Consider the following 19,000-nt stretch of genomic DNA (forward strand, 5'->3'; position numbering starts at 1 on the left):
GTTCACTGTTAACGCCCTGACCACATCAGTTTTAGTGAATATGGATTTTTAAACAATTCGACATTCTGAACCGCCCCCTCAGGAAGCGAAATATTATAAAATGCCAATTTTGGTTATTTTGGGTGCACACTGTCAACGCCCTGACCACATCAGTTTTAGTGAATATGGATTTTTAAACAATTCGACATTCTGAACCGCCCCCTCAGGAAGCGAAATATTATAAAATGCCAATTTTGGTTATTTTGGGTGCACACTGTCAACGCCCTGACCACATCAGTTTTAGTGAATATGGATTTTTAAACAATTCGACATTCTGAACCGCCCCCTCAGGAAGCGAAATATTATAAAATGCCAATTTTGGTTATTTTGGGTGCACACTGTTAACGCCCTGACCACATCAGTTTTAGTGAATATGGATTTTTAAACAATTCGACATTCTGAACCGCCCCCTCAGGAAGCGAAATATTATAAAATACCAATTTTAGTTATTTTGGGTGCACACTGTCAACGCCCTGACCACATCAGTTTTAGTGAATATGGATTTTTAAACAATTTGACATTCTGGACCTCCCCCTCGGGCAGTGGTGTCATCGTGGTTACTCCAAGTTACTCACTGAGTAACCAGCTCTTCAGTTCAAAAAAAATTTTTTTTTTTCAGGATGCAAAATATAATAAAATACCAATTTTGGTTATTTTGGGTGCACACTGTCAACGCCCTGACCACATCAGTTTTAGTGAATATGGATTTTTAAACAATTCGACATTCTGAACCGCCCCCTCAGGAAGCGAAATATTATAAAATGCCAATTTTGGTTATTTTGGGTGCACACTGTCAACGCCCTGACCACATCAGTTTTAGTGAATATGGATTTTTAAACAATTCGACATTCTGAACCGCCCCCTCAGGAAGCGAAATATTATAAAATGCCAATTTTGGTTATTTTGGGTGCACACTGTCAACGCCCTGACCACATCAGTTTTAGTGAATATGGATTTTTAAACAATTCGACATTCTGAACCGCCCCCTCAGGAAGCGAAATATTATAAAATGCCAATTTTGGTTATTTTGAGTGTTCACTGTTAACGCCCTGACCACATCAGTTTTAGTGAATATGGATTTTTAAACAATTCGACATTCTGAACCGCCCCCTCAGGAAGCGAAATATTATAAAATGCCAATTTTGGTTATTTTGGGTGCACACTGTCAACGCCCTGACCACATCAGTTTTAGTGAATATGGATTTTTAAACAATTCGACATTCTGAACCGCCCCCTCAGGAAGCGAAATATTATAAAATGCCAATTTTGGTTATTTTGGGTGCACACTGTCAACGCCCTGACCACATCAGTTTTAGTGAATATGGATTTTTAAACAATTCGACATTCTGAACCGCCCCCTCAGGAAGCGAAATATTATAAAATGCCAATTTTGGTTATTTTGGGTGCACACTGTCAACGCCCTGACCACATCAGTTTTAGTGAATATGGATTTTTAAACAATTCGACATTCTGAACCGCCCCCTCAGGAAGCGAAATATTATAAAATGCCAATTTTGGTTATTTTGGGTGCACACTGTTAACGCCCTGACCACATCAGTTTTAGTGAATATGGATTTTTAAACAATTCGACATTCTGAACCGCCCCCTCAGGAAGCGAAATATTATAAAATACCAATTTTAGTTATTTTGGGTGCACACTGTCAACGCCCTGACCACATCAGTTTTAGTGAATATGGATTTTTAAACAATTTGACATTCTGGACCTCCCCCTCGGGCAGTGGTGTCATCGTGGTTACTCCAAGTTACTCACTGAGTAACCAGCTCTTCAGTTCAAAAAAAATTTTTTTTTTTCAGGATGCAAAATATAATAAAATACCAATTTTGGTTATTTTGGGTGCACACTGTCAACGCCCTGACCACATCAGTTTTAGTGAATATGGATTTTTAAACAATTCGACATTCTGAACCGCCCCCTCAGGAAGCGAAATATTATAAAATGCCAATTTTGGTTATTTTGAGTGTTCACTGTTAACGCCCTGACCACATCAGTTTTAGTGAATATGGATTTTTAAACAATTCGACATTCTGAACCGCCCCCTCAGGAAGCGAAATATTATAAAATGCCAATTTTGGTTATTTTGGGTGCACACTGTCAACGCCCTGACCACATCAGTTTTAGTGAATATGGATTTTTAAACAATTCGACATTCTGAACCGCCCCCTCAGGAAGCGAAATATTATAAAATGCCAATTTTGGTTATTTTGAGTGTTCACTGTTAACGCCCTGACCACATCAGTTTTAGTGAATATGGATTTTTAAACAATTCGACATTCTGAACCGCCCCCTCAGGAAGCGAAATATTATAAAATGCCAATTTTGGTTATTTTGGGTGCACACTGTCAACGCCCTGACCACATCAGTTTTAGTGAATATGGATTTTTAAACAATTCGACATTCTGAACCGCCCCCTCAGGAAGCGAAATATTATAAAATGCCAATTTTGGTTATTTTGGGTGCACACTGTCAACGCCCTGACCACATCAGTTTTAGTGAATATGGATTTTTAAACAATTCGACATTCTGAACCGCCCCCTCAGGAAGCGAAATATTATAAAATGCCAATTTTGGTTATTTTGGGTGCACACTGTCAACGCCCTGACCACATCAGTTTTAGTGAATATGGATTTTTAAACAATTCGACATTCTGAACCGCCCCCTCAGGAAGCGAAATATTATAAAATGCCAATTTTGGTTATTTTGAGTGTTCACTGTTAACGCCCTGACCACATCAGTTTTAGTGAATATGGATTTTTAAACAATTCGACATTCTGAACCGCCCCCTCAGGAAGCGAAATATTATAAAATGCCAATTTTGGTTATTTTGGGTGCACACTGTCAACGCCCTGACCACATCAGTTTTAGTGAATATGGATTTTTAAACAATTCGACATTCTGAACCGCCCCCTCAGGAAGCGAAATATTATAAAATGCCAATTTTGGTTATTTTGGGTGCACACTGTCAACGCCCTGACCACATCAGTTTTAGTGAATATGGATTTTTAAACAATTCGACATTCTGAACCGCCCCCTCAGGAAGCGAAATATTATAAAATGCCAATTTTGGTTATTTTGGGTGCACACTGTCAACGCCCTGACCACATCAGTTTTAGTGAATATGGATTTTTAAACAATTCGACATTCTGAACCGCCCCCTCAGGAAGCGAAATATTATAAAATGCCAATTTTGGTTATTTTGGGTGCACACTATTAACGCCCTGACCACATCAGTTTTAGTGAATATGGATTTTTAAACAATTCGACATTCTGAACCGCCCCCTCAGGAAGCGAAATATTATAAAATGCCAATTTTGGTTATTTTGGGTGCACACTGTCAACGCCCTGACCACATCAGTTTTAGTGAATATGGATTTTTAAACAATTTGACATTCTGGACCTCCCCCTCGGGCAGTGGTGTCATCGTGGTTACTCCAAGTTACTCACTGAGTAACCAGCTCTTCAGTTCAAAAAAAATTTTTTTTTTTCAGGATGCAAAATATAATAAAATACCAATTTTGGTTATTTTGGGTGCACACTGTCAACGCCCTGACCACATCAGTTTTAGTGAATATGGATTTTTAAACAATTCGACATTCTGAACCGCCCCCTCAGGAAGCGAAATATTATAAAATGCCAATTTTGGTTATTTTGAGTGTTCACTGTTAACGCCCTGACCACATCAGTTTTAGTGAATATGGATTTTTAAACAATTCGACATTCTGAACCGCCCCCTCAGGAAGCGAAATATTATAAAATGCCAATTTTGGTTATTTTGGGTGCACACTGTCAACGCCCTGACCACATCAGTTTTAGTGAATATGGATTTTTAAACAATTCGACATTCTGAACCGCCCCCTCAGGAAGCGAAATATTATAAAATGCCAATTTTGGTTATTTTGGGTGCACACTGTTAACGCCCTGACCACATCAGTTTTAGTGAATATGGATTTTTAAACAATTCGACATTCTGAACCGCCCCCTCAGGAAGCGAAATATTATAAAATGCCAATTTTGGTTATTTTGGGTGCACACTGTCAACGCCCTGACCACATCAGTTTTAGTGAATATGGATTTTTAAACAATTCGACATTCTGAACCGCCCCCTCAGGAAGCGAAATATTATAAAATGCCAATTTTGGTTATTTTGGGTGCACACTGTCAACGCCCTGACCACATCAGTTTTAGTGAATATGGATTTTTAAACAATTCGACATTCTGAACCGCCCCCTCAGGAAGCGAAATATTATAAAATGCCAATTTTGGTTATTTTGGGTGCACACTGTTAACGCCCTGACCACATCAGTTTTAGTGAATATGGATTTTTAAACAATTCGACATTCTGAACCGCCCCCTCAGGAAGCGAAATATTATAAAATGCCAATTTTGGTTATTTTGGGTGCACACTGTCAACGCCCTGACCACATCAGTTTTAGTGAATATGGATTTTTAAACAATTCGACATTCTGAACCGCCCCCTCAGGAAGCGAAATATTATAAAATGCCAATTTTGGTTATTTTGGGTGCACACTGTCAACGCCCTGACCACATCAGTTTTAGTGAATATGGATTTTTAAACAATTCGACATTCTGAACCGCCCCCTCAGGAAGCGAAATATTATAAAATGCCAATTTTGGTTATTTTGGGTGCACACTGTCAACGCCCTGACCACATCAGTTTTAGTGAATATGGATTTTTAAACAATTCGACATTCTGAACCGCCCCCTCAGGAAGCGAAATATTATAAAATGCCAATTTTGGTTATTTTGGGTGCACACTATTAACGCCCTGACCACATCAGTTTTAGTGAATATGGATTTTTAAACAATTCGACATTCTGAACCGCCCCCTCAGGAAGCGAAATATTATAAAATGCCAATTTTGGTTATTTTGGGTGCACACTGTCAACGCCCTGACCACATCAGTTTTAGTGAATATGGATTTTTAAACAATTCGACATTCTGAACCGCCCCCTCAGGAAGCGAAATATTATAAAATGCCAATTTTGGTTATTTTGGGTGCACACTGTTAACGCCCTGACCACATCAGTTTTAGTGAATATGGATTTTTAAACAATTCGACATTCTGAACCGCCCCCTCAGGAAGCGAAATATTATAAAATGCCAATTTTGGTTATTTTGGGTGCACACTGTTAACGCCCTGACCACATCAGTTTTAGTGAATATGGATTTTTAAACAATTCGACATTCTGAACCGCCCCCTCAGGAAGCGAAATATTATAAAATGCCAATTTTGGTTATTTTGGGTGCACACTGTTAACGCCCTGACCACATCAGTTTTAGTGAATATGGATTTTTAAACAATTCGACATTCTGAACCGCCCCCTCAGGAAGCGAAATATTATAAAATGCCAATTTTGGTTATTTTGGGTGCACACTGTCAACGCCCTGACCACATCAGTTTTAGTGAATATGGATTTTTAAACAATTTGACATTCTGGACCTCCCCCTCGGGCAGTGGTGTCATCGTGGTTACTCCAAGTTACTCACTGAGTAACCAGCTCTTCAGTTCAAAAAAAAATTTTTTTTTTCAGGATGCAAAATATAATAAAATACCAATTTTAGTTATTTTGGGTGCACACTGTTAACGCCCTGACCACATCAGTTTTAGTGAATATGGATTTTTAAACAATTTGACATTCTGGACCTCCCCCTCGGGCAGTGGTGTCATCGTGGTTACTCCAAGTTACTCACTGAGTAACCAGCTCTTCAGTTCAAAAAAAATTTTTTTTTTTCAGGATGCAAAATATAATAAAATACCAATTTTAGTTATTTTGGGTGCACACTATTAACGCCCTGACCACATCAGTTTTAGTGAATATGGATTTTTAAACAATTCGACATTCTGAACCGCCCCCTCAGGAAGCGAAATATTATAAAATGCCAATTTTGGTTATTTTGGGTGCACACTGTCAACGCCCTGACCACATCAGTTTTAGTGAATATGGATTTTTAAACAATTCGACATTCTGAACCGCCCCCTCAGGAAGCGAAATATTATAAAATGCCAATTTTGGTTATTTTGGGTGCACACTGTTAACGCCCTGACCACATCAGTTTTAGTGAATATGGATTTTTAAACAATTCGACATTCTGAACCGCCCCCTCAGGAAGCGAAATATTATAAAATGCCAATTTTGGTTATTTTGGGTGCACACTGTTAACGCCCTGACCACATCAGTTTTAGTGAATATGGATTTTTAAACAATTCGACATTCTGAACCGCCCCCTCAGGAAGCGAAATATTATAAAATGCCAATTTTGGTTATTTTGGGTGCACACTGTTAACGCCCTGACCACATCAGTTTTAGTGAATATGGATTTTTAAACAATTCGACATTCTGAACCGCCCCCTCAGGAAGCGAAATATTATAAAATGCCAATTTTGGTTATTTTGGGTGCACACTGTCAACGCCCTGACCACATCAGTTTTAGTGAATATGGATTTTTAAACAATTTGACATTCTGGACCTCCCCCTCGGGCAGTGGTGTCATCGTGGTTACTCCAAGTTACTCACTGAGTAACCAGCTCTTCAGTTCAAAAAAAAATTTTTTTTTTCAGGATGCAAAATATAATAAAATACCAATTTTAGTTATTTTGGGTGCACACTGTTAACGCCCTGACCACATCAGTTTTAGTGAATATGGATTTTTAAACAATTCGACATTCTGAACCGCCCCCTCAGGAAGCGAAATATTATAAAATGCCAATTTTGGTTATTTTGGGTGCACACTGTCAACGCCCTGACCACATCAGTTTTAGTGAATATGGATTTTTAAACAATTCGACATTCTGAACCGCCCCCTCAGGAAGCGAAATATTATAAAATGCCAATTTTGGTTATTTTGGGTGCACACTATTAACGCCCTGACCACATCAGTTTTAGTGAATATGGATTTTTAAACAATTCGACATTCTGAACCGCCCCCTCAGGAAGCGAAATATTATAAAATGCCAATTTTGGTTATTTTGGGTGCACACTGTCAACGCCCTGACCACATCAGTTTTAGTGAATATGGATTTTTAAACAATTTGACATTCTGGACCTCCCCCTCGGGCAGTGGTGTCATCGTGGTTACTCCAAGTTACTCACTGAGTAACCAGCTCTTCAGTTCAAAAAAAATTTTTTTTTTTCAGGATGCAAAATATAATAAAATACCAATTTTAGTTATTTTGGGTGCACACTATTAACGCCCTGACCACATCAGTTTTAGTGAATATGGATTTTTAAACAATTCGACATTCTGAACCGCCCCCTCAGGAAGCGAAATATTATAAAATGCCAATTTTGGTTATTTTGGGTGCACACTGTCAACGCCCTGACCACATCAGTTTTAGTGAATATGGATTTTTAAACAATTCGACATTCTGAACCGCCCCCTCAGGAAGCGAAATATTATAAAATGCCAATTTTGGTTATTTTGGGTGCACACTGTTAACGCCCTGACCACATCAGTTTTAGTGAATATGGATTTTTAAACAATTCGACATTCTGAACCGCCCCCTCAGGAAGCGAAATATTATAAAATGCCAATTTTGGTTATTTTGGGTGCACACTGTTAACGCCCTGACCACATCAGTTTTAGTGAATATGGATTTTTAAACAATTCGACATTCTGAACCGCCCCCTCAGGAAGCGAAATATTATAAAATGCCAATTTTGGTTATTTTGGGTGCACACTGTTAACGCCCTGACCACATCAGTTTTAGTGAATATGGATTTTTAAACAATTCGACATTCTGAACCGCCCCCTCAGGAAGCGAAATATTATAAAATGCCAATTTTGGTTATTTTGGGTGCACACTGTCAACGCCCTGACCACATCAGTTTTAGTGAATATGGATTTTTAAACAATTTGACATTCTGGACCTCCCCCTCGGGCAGTGGTGTCATCGTGGTTACTCCAAGTTACTCACTGAGTAACCAGCTCTTCAGTTCAAAAAAAAATTTTTTTTTTCAGGATGCAAAATATAATAAAATACCAATTTTAGTTATTTTGGGTGCACACTGTTAACGCCCTGACCACATCAGTTTTAGTGAATATGGATTTTTAAACAATTCGACATTCTGAACCGCCCCCTCAGGAAGCGAAATATTATAAAATGCCAATTTTGGTTATTTTGGGTGCACACTGTCAACGCCCTGACCACATCAGTTTTAGTGAATATGGATTTTTAAACAATTCGACATTCTGAACCGCCCCCTCAGGAAGCGAAATATTATAAAATGCCAATTTTGGTTATTTTGGGTGCACACTGTTAACGCCCTGACCACATCAGTTTTAGTGAATATGGATTTTTAAACAATTCGACATTCTGAACCGCCCCCTCAGGAAGCGAAATATTATAAAATGCCAATTTTGGTTATTTTGGGTGCACACTGTCAACGCCCTGACCACATCAGTTTTAGTGAATATGGATTTTTAAACAATTTGACATTCTGGACCTCCCCCTCGGGCAGTGGTGTCATCGTGGTTACTCCAAGTTACTCACTGAGTAACCAGCTCTTCAGTTCAAAAAAAAATTTTTTTTTTCAGGATGCAAAATATAATAAAATACCAATTTTAGTTATTTTGGGTGCACACTGTTAACGCCCTGACCACATCAGTTTTAGTGAATATGGATTTTTAAACAATTCGACATTCTGAACCGCCCCCTCAGGAAGCGAAATATTATAAAATGCCAATTTTGGTTATTTTGGGTGCACACTGTCAACGCCCTGACCACATCAGTTTTAGTGAATATGGATTTTTAAACAATTCGACATTCTGAACCGCCCCCTCAGGAAGCGAAATATTATAAAATGCCAATTTTGGTTATTTTGGGTGCACACTGTCAACGCCCTGACCACATCAGTTTTAGTGAATATGGATTTTTAAACAATTCGACATTCTGAACCGCCCCCTCAGGAAGCGAAATATTATAAAATGCCAATTTTGGTTATTTTGGGTGCACACTGTTAACGCCCTGACCACATCAGTTTTAGTGAATATGGATTTTTAAACAATTCGACATTCTGAACCGCCCCCTCAGGAAGCGAAATATTATAAAATGCCAATTTTGGTTATTTTGGGTGCACACTGTCAACGCCCTGACCACATCAGTTTTAGTGAATATGGATTTTTAAACAATTCGACATTCTGAACCGCCCCCTCAGGAAGCGAAATATTATAAAATGCCAATTTTGGTTATTTTGGGTGCACACTGTTAACGCCCTGACCACATCAGTTTTAGTGAATATGGATTTTTAAACAATTCGACATTCTGAACCGCCCCCTCAGGAAGCGAAATATTATAAAATGCCAATTTTGGTTATTTTGGGTGCACACTGTCAACGCCCTGACCACATCAGTTTTAGTGAATATGGATTTTTAAACAATTTGACATTCTGGACCTCCCCCTCGGGCAGTGGTGTCATCGTGGTTACTCCAAGTTACTCACTGAGTAACCAGCTCTTCAGTTCAAAAAAAATTTTTTTTTTTCAGGATGCAAAATATAATAAAATACCAATTTTAGTTATTTTGGGTGCACACTGTCAACGCCCTGACCACATCAGTTTTAGTGAATATGGATTTTTAAACAATTCGACATTCTGAACCGCCCCCTCAGGAAGCGAAATATTATAAAATGCCAATTTTGGTTATTTTGGGTGCACACTGTCAACGCCCTGACCACATCAGTTTTAGTGAATATGGATTTTTAAACAATTCGACATTCTGAACCGCCCCCTCAGGAAGCGAAATATTATAAAATGCCAATTTTGGTTATTTTGGGTGCACACTGTCAACGCCCTGACCACATCAGTTTTAGTGAATATGGATTTTTAAACAATTCGACATTCTGAACCGCCCCCTCAGGAAGCGAAATATTATAAAATGCCAATTTTGGTTATTTTGGGTGCACACTGTCAACGCCCTGACCACATCAGTTTTAGTGAATATGGATTTTTAAACAATTTGACATTCTGGACCTCCCCCTCGGGCAGTGGTGTCATCGTGGTTACTCCAAGTTACTCACTGAGTAACCAGCTCTTCAGTTCAAAAAAAATTTTTTTTTTTCAGGATGCAAAATATAATAAAATACCAATTTTGGTTATTTTGGGTGCACACTGTCAACGCCCTGACCACATCAGTTTTAGTGAATATGGATTTTTAAACAATTCGACATTCTGAACCGCCCCCTCAGGAAGCGAAATATTATAAAATGCCAATTTTGGTTATTTTGGGTGCACACTGTCAACGCCCTGACCACATCAGTTTTAGTGAATATGGATTTTTAAACAATTCGACATTCTGAACCGCCCCCTCAGGAAGCGAAATATTATAAAATGCCAATTTTGGTTATTTTGGGTGCACACTGTCAACGCCCTGACCACATCAGTTTTAGTGAATATGGATTTTTAAACAATTCGACATTCTGAACCGCCCCCTCAGGAAGCGAAATATTATAAAATGCCAATTTTGGTTATTTTGAGTGTTCACTGTTAACGCCCTGACCACATCAGTTTTAGTGAATATGGATTTTTAAACAATTCGACATTCTGAACCGCCCCCTCAGGAAGCGAAATATTATAAAATGCCAATTTTGGTTATTTTGGGTGCACACTGTCAACGCCCTGACCACATCAGTTTTAGTGAATATGGATTTTTAAACAATTCGACATTCTGAACCGCCCCCTCAGGAAGCGAAATATTATAAAATGCCAATTTTGGTTATTTTGGGTGCACACTGTCAACGCCCTGACCACATCAGTTTTAGTGAATATGGATTTTTAAACAATTCGACATTCTGAACCGCCCCCTCAGGAAGCGAAATATTATAAAATACCAATTTTAGTTATTTTGGGTGCACACTGTCAACGCCCTGACCACATCAGTTTTAGTGAATATGGATTTTTAAACAATTTGACATTCTGGACCTCCCCCTCGGGCAGTGGTGTCATCGTGGTTACTCCAAGTTACTCACTGAGTAACCAGCTCTTCAGTTCAAAAAAAATTTTTTTTTTTCAGGATGCAAAATATAATAAAATACCAATTTTGGTTATTTTGGGTGCACACTGTCAACGCCCTGACCACATCAGTTTTAGTGAATATGGATTTTTAAACAATTCGACATTCTGAACCGCCCCCTCAGGAAGCGAAATATTATAAAATGCCAATTTTGGTTATTTTGAGTGTTCACTGTTAACGCCCTGACCACATCAGTTTTAGTGAATATGGATTTTTAAACAATTCGACATTCTGAACCGCCCCCTCAGGAAGCGAAATATTATAAAATGCCAATTTTGGTTATTTTGGGTGCACACTGTCAACGCCCTGACCACATCAGTTTTAGTGAATATGGATTTTTAAACAATTCGACATTCTGAACCGCCCCCTCAGGAAGCGAAATATTATAAAATGCCAATTTTGGTTATTTTGAGTGTTCACTGTTAACGCCCTGACCACATCAGTTTTAGTGAATATGGATTTTTAAACAATTCGACATTCTGAACCGCCCCCTCAGGAAGCGAAATATTATAAAATGCCAATTTTGGTTATTTTGGGTGCACACTGTCAACGCCCTGACCACATCAGTTTTAGTGAATATGGATTTTTAAACAATTCGACATTCTGAACCGCCCCCTCAGGAAGCGAAATATTATAAAATGCCAATTTTGGTTATTTTGGGTGCACACTGTCAACGCCCTGACCACATCAGTTTTAGTGAATATGGATTTTTAAACAATTCGACATTCTGAACCGCCCCCTCAGGAAGCGAAATATTATAAAATGCCAATTTTGGTTATTTTGGGTGCACACTGTCAACGCCCTGACCACATCAGTTTTAGTGAATATGGATTTTTAAACAATTCGACATTCTGAACCGCCCCCTCAGGAAGCGAAATATTATAAAATGCCAATTTTGGTTATTTTGAGTGTTCACTGTTAACGCCCTGACCACATCAGTTTTAGTGAATATGGATTTTTAAACAATTCGACATTCTGAACCGCCCCCTCAGGAAGCGAAATATTATAAAATGCCAATTTTGGTTATTTTGGGTGCACACTGTCAACGCCCTGACCACATCAGTTTTAGTGAATATGGATTTTTAAACAATTCGACATTCTGAACCGCCCCCTCAGGAAGCGAAATATTATAAAATGCCAATTTTGGTTATTTTGGGTGCACACTGTCAACGCCCTGACCACATCAGTTTTAGTGAATATGGATTTTTAAACAATTCGACATTCTGAACCGCCCCCTCAGGAAGCGAAATATTATAAAATGCCAATTTTGGTTATTTTGGGTGCACACTGTCAACGCCCTGACCACATCAGTTTTAGTGAATATGGATTTTTAAACAATTCGACATTCTGAACCGCCCCCTCAGGAAGCGAAATATTATAAAATGCCAATTTTGGTTATTTTGGGTGCACACTATTAACGCCCTGACCACATCAGTTTTAGTGAATATGGATTTTTAAACAATTCGACATTCTGAACCGCCCCCTCAGGAAGCGAAATATTATAAAATGCCAATTTTGGTTATTTTGGGTGCACACTGTCAACGCCCTGACCACATCAGTTTTAGTGAATATGGATTTTTAAACAATTTGACATTCTGGACCTCCCCCTCGGGCAGTGGTGTCATCGTGGTTACTCCAAGTTACTCACTGAGTAACCAGCTCTTCAGTTCAAAAAAAATTTTTTTTTTTCAGGATGCAAAATATAATAAAATACCAATTTTGGTTATTTTGGGTGCACACTGTCAACGCCCTGACCACATCAGTTTTAGTGAATATGGATTTTTAAACAATTCGACATTCTGAACCGCCCCCTCAGGAAGCGAAATATTATAAAATGCCAATTTTGGTTATTTTGGGTGCACACTGTCAACGCCCTGACCACATCAGTTTTAGTGAATATGGATTTTTAAACAATTCGACATTCTGAACCGCCCCCTCAGGAAGCGAAATATTATAAAATGCCAATTTTGGTTATTTTGGGTGCACACTGTCAACGCCCTGACCACATCAGTTTTAGTGAATATGGATTTTTAAACAATTCGACATTCTGAACCGCCCCCTCAGGAAGCGAAATATTATAAAATGCCAATTTTGGTTATTTTGGGTGCACACTGTCAACGCCCTGACCACATCAGTTTTAGTGAATATGGATTTTTAAACAATTCGACATTCTGAACCGCCCCCTCAGGAAGCGAAATATTATAAAATGCCAATTTTGGTTATTTTGGGTGCACACTGTCAACGCCCTGACCACATCAGTTTTAGTGAATATGGATTTTTAAACAATTCGACATTCTGAACCGCCCCCTCAGGAAGCGAAATATTATAAAATGCCAATTTTGGTTATTTTGAGTGTTCACTGTTAACGCCCTGACCACATCAGTTTTAGTGAATATGGATTTTTAAACAATTCGACATTCTGAACCGCCCCCTCAGGAAGCGAAATATTATAAAATGCCAATTTTGGTTATTTTGGGTGCACACTGTTAACGCCCTGACCACATCAGTTTTAGTGAATATGGATTTTTAAACAATTCGACATTCTGAACCGCCCCCTCAGGAAGCGAAATATTATAAAATGCCAATTTTGGTTATTTTGAGTGTTCACTGTTAACGCCCTGACCACATCAGTTTTAGTGAATATGGATTTTTAAACAATTCGACATTCTGAACCGCCCCCTCAGGAAGCGAAATATTATAAAATGCCAATTTTGGTTATTTTGGGTGCACACTGTCAACGCCCTGACCACATCAGTTTTAGTGAATATGGATTTTTAAACAATTCGACATTCTGAACCGCCCCCTCAGGAAGCGAAATATTATAAAATGCCAATTTTGGTTATTTTGAGTGTTCACTGTTAACGCCCTGACCACATCAGTTTTAGTGAATATGGATTTTTAAACAATTCGACATTCTGAACCGCCCCCTCAGGAAGCGAAATATTATAAAATGCCAATTTTGGTTATTTTGGGTGCACACTGTCAACGCCCTGACCACATCAGTTTTAGTGAATATGGATTTTTAAACAATTCGACATTCTGAACCGCCCCCTCAGGAAGCGAAATATTATAAAATGCCAATTTTGGTTATTTTGGGTGCACACTGTCAACGCCCTGACCACATCAGTTTTAGTGAATATGGATTTTTAAACAATTCGACATTCTGAACCGCCCCCTCAGGAAGCGAAATATTATAAAATGCCAATTTTGGTTATTTTGGGTGCACACTATTAACGCCCTGACCACATCAGTTTTAGTGAATATGGATTTTTAAACAATTCGACATTCTGAACCGCCCCCTCAGGAAGCGAAATATTATAAAATGCCAATTTTGGTTATTTTGGGTGCACACTGTCAACGCCCTGACCACATCAGTTTTAGTGAATATGGATTTTTAAACAATTTGACATTCTGGACCTCCCCCTCGGGCAGTGGTGTCATCGTGGTTACTCCAAGTTACTCACTGAGTAACCAGCTCTTCAGTTCAAAAAAAATTTTTTTTTTTCAGGATGCAAAATATAATAAAATACCAATTTTAGTTATTTTGGGTGCACACTGTCAACGCCCTGACCACATCAGTTTTAGTGAATATGGATTTTTAAACAATTCGACATTCTGAACCGCCCCCTCAGGAAGCGAAATATTATAAAATGCCAATTTTGGTTATTTTGGGTGCACACTATTAACGCCCTGACCACATCAGTTTTAGTGAATATGGATTTTTAAACAATTCGACATTCTGAACCGCCCCCTCAGGAAGCGAAATATTATAAAATGCCAATTTTGGTTATTTTGGGTGCACACTGTCAACGCCCTGACCACATCAGTTTTAGTGAATATGGATTTTTAAACAATTCGACATTCTGAACCGCCCCCTCAGGAAGCGAAATATTATAAAATGCCAATTTTGGTTATTTTGAGTGTTCACTGTTAACGCCCTGACCACATCAGTTTTAGTGAATATGGATTTTTAAACAATTCGACATTCTGAACCGCCCCCTCAGGAAGCGAAATATTATAAAATGCCAATTTTGGTTATTTTGGGTGCACACTGTCAACGCCCTGACCACATCAGTTTTAGTGAATATGGATTTTTAAACAATTCGACATTCTGAACCGCCCCCTCAGGAAGCGAAATATTATAAAATGCCAATTTTGGTTATTTTGAGTGTTCACTGTTAACGCCCTGACCACATCAGTTTTAGTGAATATGGATTTTTAAACAATTCGACATTCTGAACCGCCCCCTCAGGAAGCGAAATATTATAAAATGCCAAATTTGGTTATTTTGGGTGCACACTGTCAACGCCCTGACCACATCAGTTTTAGTGAATATGGATTTTTAAACAATTCGACATTCTGAACCGCCCCCTCAGGAAGCGAAATATTATAAAATGCCAATTTTGGTTATTTTGGGTGCACACTGTCAACGCCCTGACCACATCAGTTTTAGTGAATATGGATTTTTAAACAATTCGACATTCTGAACCGCCCCCTCAGGAAGCGAAATATTATAAAATGCCAATTTTGGTTATTTTGGGTGCACACTATTAACGCCCTGACCACATCAGTTTTAGTGAATATGGATTTTTAAACAATTCGACATTCTGAACCGCCCCCTCAGGAAGCGAAATATTATAAAATGCCAATTTTGGTTATTTTGGGTGCACACTGTCAACGCCCTGACCACATCAGTTTTAGTGAATATGGATTTTTAAACAATTTGACATTCTGGACCTCCCCCTCGGGCAGTGGTGTCATCGTGGTTACTCCAAGTTACTCACTGAGTAACCAGCTCTTCAGTTCAAAAAAAATTTTTTTTTTTCAGGATGCAAAATATAATAAAATACCAATTTTGGTTATTTTGGGTGCACACTGTCAACGCCCTGACCACATCAGTTTTAGTGAATATGGATTTTTAAACAATTCGACATTCTGAACCGCCCCCTCAGGAAGCGAAATATTATAAAATGCCAATTTTGGTTATTTTGAGTGTTCACTGTTAACGCCCTGACCACATCAGTTTTAGTGAATATGGATTTTTAAACAATTCGACATTCTGAACCGCCCCCTCAGGAAGCGAAATATTATAAAATGCCAATTTTGGTTATTTTGGGTGCACACTGTCAACGCCCTGACCACATCAGTTTTAGTGAATATGGATTTTTAAACAATTTGACATTCTGGACCTCCCCCTCGGGCAGTGGTGTCATCGTGGTTACTCCAAGTTACTCACTGAGTAACCAGCTCTTCAGTTCAAAAAAAATTTTTTTTTTTCAGGATGCAAAATATAATAAAATACCAATTTTGGTTATTTTGGGTGCACACTGTCAACGCCCTGACCACATCAGTTTTAGTGAATATGGATTTTTAAACAATTCGACATTCTGAACCGCCCCCTCAGGAAGCGAAATATTATAAAATGCCAATTTTGGTTATTTTGGGTGCACACTGTCAACGCCCTGACCACATCAGTTTTAGTGAATATGGATTTTTAAACAATTCGACATTCTGAACCGCCCCCTCAGGAAGCGAAATATTATAAAATGCCAATTTTGGTTATTTTGGGTGCACACTGTTAACGCCCTGACCACATCAGTTTTAGTGAATATGGATTTTTAAACAATTCGACATTCTGAACCGCCCCCTCAGGAAGCGAAATATTATAAAATGCCAATTTTGGTTATTTTGGGTGCACACTGTCAACGCCCTGACCACATCAGTTTTAGTGAATATGGATTTTTAAACAATTCGACATTCTGAACCGCCCCCTCAGGAAGCGAAATATTATAAAATGCCAATTTTGGTTATTTTGGGTGCACACTGTCAACGCCCTGACCACATCAGTTTTAGTGAATATGGATTTTTAAACAATTCGACATTCTGAACCGCCCCCTCAGGAAGCGAAATATTATAAAATGCCAATTTTGGTTATTTTGGGTGCACACTGTTAACGCCCTGACCACATCAGTTTTAGTGAATATGGATTTTTAAACAATTCGACATTCTGAACCGCCCCCTCAGGAAGCGAAATATTATAAAATGCCAATTTTGGTTATTTTGGGTGCACACTGTCAACGCCCTGACCACATCAGTTTTAGTGAATATGGATTTTTAAACAATTCGACATTCTGAACCGCCCCCTCAGGAAGCGAAATATTATAAAATGCCAATTTTGGTTATTTTGGGTGCACACTGTCAACGCCCTGACCACATCAGTTTTAGTGAATATGGATTTTTAAACAATTCGACATTCTGAACCGCCCCCTCAGGAAGCGAAATATTATAAAATGCCAATTTTGGTTATTTTGGGTGCACACTGTCAACGCCCTGACCACATCAGTTTTAGTGAATATGGATTTTTAAACAATTCGACATTCTGAACCGCCCCCTCAGGAAGCGAAATATTATAAAATGCCAATTTTGGTTATTTTGGGTGCACACTATTAACGCCCTGACCACATCAGTTTTAGTGAATATGGATTTTTAAACAATTCGACATTCTGAACCGCCCCCTCAGGAAGCGAAATATTATAAAATGCCAATTTTGGTTATTTTGGGTGCACACTGTCAACGCCCTGACCACATCAGTTTTAGTGAATATGGATTTTTAAACAATTTGACATTCTGGACCTCCCCCTCGGGCAGTGGTGTCATCGTGGTTACTCCAAGTTACTCACTGAGTAACCAGCTCTTCAGTTCAAAAAAAATTTTTTTTTTTCAGGATGCAAAATATAATAAAATACCAATTTTAGTTATTTTGGGTGCACACTATTAACGCCCTGACCACATCAGTTTTAGTGAATATGGATTTTTAAACAATTCGACATTCTGAACCGCCCCCTCAGGAAGCGAAATATTATAAAATGCCAATTTTGGTTATTTTGGGTGCACACTGTCAACGCCCTGACCACATCAGTTTTAGTGAATATGGATTTTTAAACAATTCGACATTCTGAACCGCCCCCTCAGGAAGCGAAATATTATAAAATGCCAATTTTGGTTATTTTGGGTGCACACTGTTAACGCCCTGACCACATCAGTTTTAGTGAATATGGATTTTTAAACAATTCGACATTCTGAACCGCCCCCTCAGGAAGCGAAATATTATAAAATGCCAATTTTGGTTATTTTGGGTGCACACTGTTAACGCCCTGACCACATCAGTTTTAGTGAATATGGATTTTTAAACAATTCGACATTCTGAACCGCCCCCTCAGGAAGCGAAATATTATAAAATGCCAATTTTGGTTATTTTGGGTGCACACTGTTAACGCCCTGACCACATCAGTTTTAGTGAATATGGATTTTTAAACAATTCGACATTCTGAACCGCCCCCTCAGGAAGCGAAATATTATAAAATGCCAATTTTGGTTATTTTGGGTGCACACTGTCAACGCCCTGACCACATCAGTTTTAGTGAATATGGATTTTTAAACAATTTGACATTCTGGACCTCCCCCTCGGTCCCAGGAGTATTTCAAGGCGTTCCAGGAGGCTCAGGAGCAATCCAAGGGTTTTCAAGGGATTTCAGGGTCGTTCCATGAGTGTTCTTGGGGGTTGAGTGGGTCCCATGGGTTTCCAGAAGAGTTTCAGGGGCTTTAAAAGGCGTACTTTTCTTCTGTCGTTTTCGCTTCTAATCAAATCTTTTCAGCCATTTTTGCATCTAGTCATCTTTAAACCGATTTCAGTCCACTAGAGCTCTCTTCAAATTTTCGATTCTTTGGCATTTAAATGAATTGTCACTAGCTCGGACTAGCTGGGCACAAAACACAAAAAACCGAAAAAATCCGCCAGGGTGAAAAAATATCGAATGTCGGGTCAAAGTCGGGACAATTTTTATCAAATGTTGGACCACTGTTGGACCCACATCGGGTAACTGTCGTGTCTATGTTGGGTTTGGTGACCAAAAT

Source organism: Aedes albopictus, chromosome 3 (genome assembly GCF_035046485.1).
Source record: "Aedes albopictus strain Foshan chromosome 3, AalbF5, whole genome shotgun sequence".
Lineage (NCBI taxonomy): Eukaryota > Metazoa > Arthropoda > Insecta > Diptera > Culicidae > Aedes > Aedes albopictus.